General features: G+C 30.0%; 1 long non-coding RNA gene across 1 annotated transcript; it reads right to left on the reverse strand.

Annotated features, from left to right (window-relative positions):
- Positions 1-1039: 1039 nt before the first annotated feature.
- On the reverse strand, positions 1040-5468 carry LOC131639073 (uncharacterized). The gene is made up of 3 exons (XR_009294858.1): positions 5357-5468; positions 4372-5251; positions 1040-3021 (listed from the first exon to the last, which is right to left on the reverse strand). It is a non-coding gene; the product is annotated as an uncharacterized LOC131639073 (long non-coding RNA).
- Positions 5469-8340: the final 2872 nt, after the last annotated feature.

The raw sequence follows: 8340 nt of genomic DNA on the forward strand, positions 1-8340 counted from the left end.
AAATAATAAACACAAATTAACCTAATAGGATAAACATTATAATTCAAATAACACGATATATTAGAAGAACCAAACCAAAAATATTACAAAACGTACTAAACAAAATACAAAAATAGAAAAGTTCAAAACATCAAAGAAAAAAAAAAGAACAAGGCACAAAACAAATCCACATAACAAAGAAACTACAAAATCTGACTGAACTGAATCTCAACTCAATTGTGGGATTCCTATATGAATGACATAACTAAATGTCAAATCATAATCAAAACCCACATAATCTCTTCCCTTCCCACCACCAACAAACCAAATCACCTAAAAAATATTCTCTAATCACTACGCCAAATAAGCTATTTAATAGCACTTTTTTTTTGTTTTTGATAGCGCTTAAAAGTGCTATTAACCGTGCCGCTATTGTAAACGTTTGTTGTTTAATAGCACTTTAAAAACGCTATTAAAGTACCAGTTTTTAATAGCATTTTTTCTAAAGCGCTATTGAAGTATGCATTTTGTGTGTTTTGATATGATTTTAATAGCACTTTCAAACTAAGTGCTATTAAAGGGCACATGTTTAATAGCGTTTTCAAACAAAGCGCTAATATATGATTCATGTTTGATAGCACTTTTAAAGAAAGCGCTAATATATGACTCTTGTTTGATAGCACTTTCAAAGAAAGCGCTAATATATGACCCATGTTTGATAGCACTTTCAAAGAAAGCGCTAATATATGGTACACTTCTTTTTTTTTTTACATAAAATCATTCTATTGGTGTGCAAATATCAAAAATATACATTTAATTCAATACCAAATTACACTTTAAGTTACTCATTGCATACATATTATGATCCATCAATACCAAATAACATATTAAACCAAATCCTCTTGTTTACAAATATCATAACATATAGAGAGTATTTACTGTGCTTAAAAAAAGAGGGCATTTGCATAGCCAAATTTGTAAATGCATGCATTCCATCTAAGAGTAATTAATCTAAATCCTAAAACAAAAAGTCATATTATCAAAATAAAACACCTAAAAAAAGAAACGACAACAAAAAAAGCACCAAGTAGTAACCACACTTCAAGAACCAAAAGCGTTGAACCCACGGGTACAATCATATAGAGAGTATATAAAATAATCAAACATTTAATGTGGATCTAACAAGTCTTCTTCGAATTATTTAACGTAACAAAAAGAAACCTGCGAGTAAAAAACTAATCAAACAAAGCCATACATATAATTTATATTCTTCTAACATATTTTCTTCTTGGCTATGGGTTCCTGTCAGGTTGTTTTATGAAAACAAATGTGCTATGAGTTCAAAAGCTTAGTCTTAAGGGGAAATAATCTGATTGGAAAAATACCTAGTCAAATTGATTCTCTTCAAAAACTTCAAAATATTCTTATTGATAAAAACAATTTGTCTGAAAAAATCTCACCTTCTGTAAGGAATCTGTCATCCCTTATTCTTTTTGGGTCTGACTATAATAACTTGACAAACTCTAGTAATTTGGAAGGACTCAATGACACTTCCGACACTTCGTAGACTTCCGAACATTTACATTCTCCTTTCTAATTTCACACATATTAATATTAATTTACAAATATTTAGGATACAAGCTAGCTAGCATAAGTCAGTCTAACCACTTAGTAATTTTGCCAAACTCATGGTCAATCTAACTAATTACTTAGCAATTACACGTTTAACAATATTTGACTTTAAAGGTACTTCCACACTTTTGCCAAACTCATGGTCAATCTAACCATTGAATTAGCAATTACACACACAACAATATTTGACTTTAAAGTACTTGCACACTTTCCTAAATGACAAAATCAGGAAGCATTGCATTTGTAGCAGCGCAATTATACATACAAGTACAGTTTATTCTAACAATATCAAAAAGAAGATACAACACAGCACAAGAACAAACTTCTTACCGAAGTAAAAAAAAGTTTAGAACATCAAAAGAGAGAGTTCCTCATCCAGAGATAAAACAAATGAATTCAATCTATATATAAAACTAAGAGCTGCCACTGCCCTTAGTGGAACTTTATTATATAAAACTATAAATATATAAAAAAAAAAAGAATATCATAAATCTTAGGTGGGGCCAAGTGATGTTCAAGTAGTAGATAAGGGAAGAAAAATAGAACCTTGAGGCTGTGAATGGATGAAACGGAACACCTAAGTTTTGGCTTACATTTTTGCACTTCATATCAACATGTATTCTTTAGCTTCATTTCTAACAATTTATCCATTCTACTTTTTTTTAATAGATAAACAAAGTGTATTTATTTTTAAATTTATATTAGTTTTAGTTGTTGAGAAAAGAAGAAAATAAATTTTTAAAGAAAGTCACTGGATGATTAATATGATCAAATGGTTAGTTTAGTTAAGGTTAGGGGATGATTAATGATTATAATAACGTGTCATAACTCATTAAATTATATTTGTATATGTATGAATTTGGAGTGAAGTTAAAACAAAACAATCCAATCTCTCCAGATAATCTATGCTAGAACTAAATAATTCAAATTTAAATGATCACTCTCCATGAACTAAATAGATTATTTAATGATTCATACAATTTCAAAAACCATTCCTTGAATTTCCATATACCTCTAGCTTAGAAAGGTTGTACAAATTCATGAATCTGTATACTACAAAAAAATTGGGATAGTCATTCATGTTATCTCGTGCATTGTCAATGTATAGTATTCCTCCATTACTGGACCTTCTCAACACACACAGGGTAGTCCCACGGGAATTTTCTAAAAAGAACTAACTGATATTAGAGATGATAATGCTTTGAAAGGCACAACAGGTAGTCATGCTAGTTCTAGAGTATTTGTCTATTAGAGCAATGTTTTTGGACCTATATTTGAGGCTTCTACCATAAACTCAAATGAAAAAGTCAAAAGAACTAAAATCTAAACCTGGAGACTTGGAATCAGATTGTTCTTCCGCTATGTCCCTGGCAGCCAGCTTCGCTCTTCGATCAACAACTTCAAATAAATCTGATCAAACAAGGTCACAAAAAATTACATGTCAGATTTTATTTTAAGCTCGAAATCAGTCATTTGTTGAGCAACAAAAGAAAGATAAAGAAACATTTAGTACATCACTCCAGCAACAACCATGTGCAACATGAGAAAGTAAAACCTGAAGCTAGCAGTAGTAGATGTATCATGTAACAGAACTGACATTAAGAACATTATGAACAGAATTGAAAAAATTTCAAAGTAAAAGAATTGAAAGTAACATAATTGCAAATGAATAAACTAGTATAGGATAATTAGTAAATTTCTACACAATCAAAGTTATAAACATGTCAGTTTAGAAACTCATGTTCTAATGATAAATAATAACTAGTATAGGATAATTAGGGACAAATAATGACTTTTTGCAGTTATTAACATGTCTCTTTTATCTACATGAAAGAGATTCTGCATCACTAACTTTCTGCGGCAATTAAAAAAATAGTGACTTTTTCATTTAACCAATGACTGTTGTTTTATTAATATAAAATTATCATATGAACATGACATTGTTATCTCCCTACAGTTCTGGTACCAAACATGTTTATTTTATGTATCATTTTCCAATTCTTGGCTAACTTTTGTTTTATTACTACAAAAATATCATATGAATATGACACTCTCTCTTTTAGTTGTATTTGATGAGGATTTTGAGGGTGAGCTAGCTAACAATAATGATGCAAGGCTGGAAGTCTCTTTATTAGCTAGGAGCCCTGATCCTGAGCTGACAGAAGTAAACCAAAACCTCTTGACAAATGCAAATGGTATTACGATGAGAGAAAAATACAGCTAAAGAAGTTGAGTCTTTTCTAACTAGAGGGGATTAATTTTTGCAGTTATACGTAGAGGAAAATACAGCTAAAGAAGTTGAGTCTTTTCACATCAAATTTGTATGAGTTACAATAAGTCAAGGCATAAGGCATGCCAAGACCAAAACTGATACATACCAGAACTATTACAGAATACCTAAAAATTGAGTGGAAGAACAACAAGCTCTGTTTCCCCTAATCCACCTCCCCCGCTTTCTCTGTTTTACTTCCTAAAATAAACTCATGCCTCCATGTGTTCATACTCCTCGAACAACAATGAAATCAAATGCGAAATCGAAAAATACTCCCTTCCCTAATCAAATCTCAACTCCAACTTCAGAGATACATCATCAATCTCAATTAAATCTGACCAAAGATTCTAAATCCCTAGAGCTACCAAATGGAATTAAACAGCATACAATAGCATTTTCAAACAATTGATAGAGGAATTTGAATTAATAACGTACAAAGAACATGATAGTGTCAAGAAATCAAAGAGATGGTAAGAAAAAAAACTCACGCAATCGAAGTGATTCCGGTCCGGTTCTTATCTTGTTATCTTTATGCTTGCTCTTCACCTCAACTTCTTCTTATTCTTATTTTGAATGTGTGTGTTTGTTTAATTTCAAAGGCTGAAAGTTGGTGATGGATGAGCGTACTAGAGATGAATCGATGGTGAAGCGTTTGAGAAAAGGGGTTTCACGTGGTGATAGGGTTTCACCGGTGAAAGGATGAAGCTCTGGTCGGATGGGTTAACGAAGATGGTGATGAAAGCGAACGGCTTCGATGGTGATAGGGTTTCACGAAGTATGTTTTGGTTTTGAAGGTCACCCAAATGCGCCAAAATGAAAAGTCACCCTTTTTTTTATTTTATAAAAATCAATAATAGCACTTTTAAAGGAAATGCTATCTTAGTTAAGAACATTAATAGCATTTAAAAAAAGTGCTATCTTTTTTTAAGTTTAATAATAGCATTTTTTCCTAAAGTGCTATCAAAATCGAATTCTTAGCATTTTATGATAGCGCTCGACAATAAAGTGCTATTATAAATTTTTATTTTTCTTTTCAATAGCACTTTCCTCAAAAGTGCTATTAAAATAGGCGCTACAAAATATCAAATTTGGCGTAGTGAATGTAGTGACCTTTGTCTTCTCAATTTATTTTAGAGCATACAAAAATAACATCACTTGCATGATATATTTAATATGCTTTTGATGAACAACATTAGGTCTACAAATAAAGACACAAATTTAATAGTAATTAACATACTATTGTAGTTTTCAACTTCACTCTTCACCAAAATGTGCATATACAATGACCTTGTTCGCATATTGCAGAAAAAGACAGAAAGTAACAATAACCCTTACATTCTTCGTCAGATGTACATGATGTACTATATACTGCAATTTTAAACAAGAATAAAAAGTGTTAAAAATATATCATATATGTTTAAGCAAATTATGTAAATCTAAAGAATAATGATAAGAACAAGGAAAATGTATTACCACCATTGGTTAAAGACAGAAATAGAAAAATAAAGATGATAATAGCTTTAGCAAACTTGATCACTTGTGCCATATGTTCTCTTCCTATACACGTTACATGTAGAAATTGAATTATTTTTGATCAATTTATAGTATAAAAAAAGTTTGTGCTGGACTTACTTCAATTAATTAAAAATTTATTGCACTTGTGCAGTTGCGTCAAACCTTTCTAAATCTCATATAATGTCTATTAAATGTCTGTCTTAATGAGTTGGATTTGACCTTTGGCTCAATTAATTGATCAATTCACCTAATAAATAACGATAAACAAAATAAAAATCTTATTATTATTATTTGTCCTAAGCTTTCACCTTTCGCTATTGTTATTACTTTGCTAGCCTTTCATGATAAACATGGATAAAATCCTAAAACAGAAATAAGAAGGAAAAAAATATCTTATAAAGACATAAATATATGAAGATAAATTTGTGAAATGTTATGGTATTCTTTTTATTTATTGTTGGATAGATGAAATCTACCTACGTCGTGTGAATTATCACACATAGTCTTTTGATAAATTTTAAATTGTTAAACTAAGAAGCACAATTTTTTTTTTTCAAAGCAATCAATAATATCATAGAGATTTAATTAATAAAATGAGTAAGAGATATTTTTGTTTTTATTTTTTGTATATATCTTTCAATGTTTTAAAGAGAATATATATATATATATATATATATATATATATATATATATATATATATATATATATATATATATATATATATATATATATATATATATATATATATATATATATATATATATATATAAAATATCTCCGATAACTTTTTACTATATATTCATATTACAAAATCTACCGTTTGAATGAAAGAAATTATCATATAGATCATGTCTACAAATTTTAACATCAATTGAAAATCATTTGATATTTCAACGAGATGCATAAAAACGATCGTCTTACAAAAATTCAACAAAGCCCTTAATTTTGACCATTCTCTTTAACATATCAAATGATTTTTTATTGATATTAAATTTTATAAACGTAATCTATATGATAAAAAAATTCAATCCAACGGTAAATTTTGTTATATAAATATATGATAAAAAAATTTTAAAATATCATTTTACTAAGGTTTGACATGTTAATAATGTTAATAACGAAGAATAAACTAAAAGGCCTAAAACCAAATAAACCAAATAAGAGCCCAACTAATATCAAATTCTAACATTATTTAATATTTAAATTTTGTCTTTAATAATATAAAATAAATTCACGAATATAATATATTTTTTTAAATATCATTTTCTCCAAACCCTTAATCAATTTTTTTAATTGTTGAATGACTTGTAGAATCGTTGGACAGCAGCGTGGTATCATGTAGGCTGGATGTGAAGAGTAGTGAACATAAGTGAGAAAAGATAAAACTATTGTAGCACATGGTATTGTTACACCTAATGTGGTACAACATGGTAATCAACTGTTAGTGTGAAATACCTACATGGCAAAGGGAGAAAATAAATGGAGTATAAGCATATATTCATAATTATTTGAGAAGAGAAAAAAATATTTATTAATTGGCCAGAAGAAAATATGGATTTAAGTAAAATGGTATTAATGGAGAGTACAAGAGATACTTCAATTCATTATTTGAGATGAGAGAAAATACAAGTTAATATTATGATTGGGTAAACATATATATTTATCATGCAATAATTCTCCAAATTTGTATAAAAGATTAAATCGAAATTTCTTTGTTATCAAAGTATTTTCTACCCATGATGTCTTTTTAGAGTTGTTTTATTTTGAAACAAGAGAAGAAGAGATGGTCCAAAGTTTTCAGGCTTTCAAAGCAAAATGCACAGCTAAATAAAAAAATGTCGGTTAAAATACTTTTCTTTAGAGCCTCCTTTGTGAGAGTACCTTATCTTTCTTTGTGAGAGTACCTTATCTTGTAGAAGTCTCCAACCAAAGATGCTGATTTTTTAAGGGATTTCACATTTCCATACAGAGTTTAGCGCTGCCAATAAGTTTGCTTCCGACGTGCGATGATTGTTCTCCATGAGGGCCATGAGGGTGTGTAGAATGATTTGACACATAAACCTTGAACTGTTACTAGCGTTCAAACGAGCACTCCCGTGCCCGTTTGTCCGCTTTTTTAATGCGCACAGCGGGGAAAAATAAATGTGTGTATATCTTTTTAGTTGGTTTTTATTGTACGTCGTCTTAAGTATAATATTTTTTAAAGGCAGTTAGTATAACTAAAATCAAGATGATGAATTTATGTTTTAAAAGTATTTTAGTGAATTTCCTATATATAGTAATTTTATTATTATTTGATATTAAACTAATAGAATTTCTATTGAGAGAGCACGTCTTCTTTTATAATGTTTTTCACATATATTTCCTTAAAAAGAATACTATTTAAATACAATTATTTAAAAACAAAGTAAGATGTCAAAATATTGACTTTAAATATATTTTTAAAATTTATTACCAAACCCGAGTAATCAACACTAAAAATTATTTTTGAGACCAATTTAAAAATTCTAAAAAATTAAATGTTAAATAAATTCTCCCTCCCCTCTCTCTGTCTCCCACTCCTTCTTCCTCCGCCTCTCTCTCCCTCCCAATCTCTCTCTCCTTCTCACTCCCCCTCCCTCTCCTTTTTCTCCTCTCTCTCTCTCTCACTCCCTCTTTCTCTCTATCTCTATCTCTCTCTCTCTCCCCATCTCTCTCTCCCTCCCCATCTCTCTCTCTCACTCCCTCTCTCTCCTTGCCCCCTTTTTTCCTCTCTCTCTCTCTCTCTCTCTCTCTCTCTCTCTCTCTCTCTCTCTCTCTCTCTCTCTCTCTCACTCCTCTCCCTCTTTCCCTTTCCCTCTACCCGTTTATATGTTTTGTAGAAACATTTGCCACGTAATTGTTTTGTAATGGAAACTTGACGTCATGGACAAAAACTAAAGGGATCTAGACGAAAACCAAA

This window comes from Vicia villosa, unplaced genomic scaffold (assembly GCF_029867415.1).
Source record: "Vicia villosa cultivar HV-30 ecotype Madison, WI unplaced genomic scaffold, Vvil1.0 ctg.002525F_1_1, whole genome shotgun sequence".
In the NCBI taxonomy this organism is placed as follows: domain Eukaryota; kingdom Viridiplantae; phylum Streptophyta; class Magnoliopsida; order Fabales; family Fabaceae; genus Vicia; species Vicia villosa.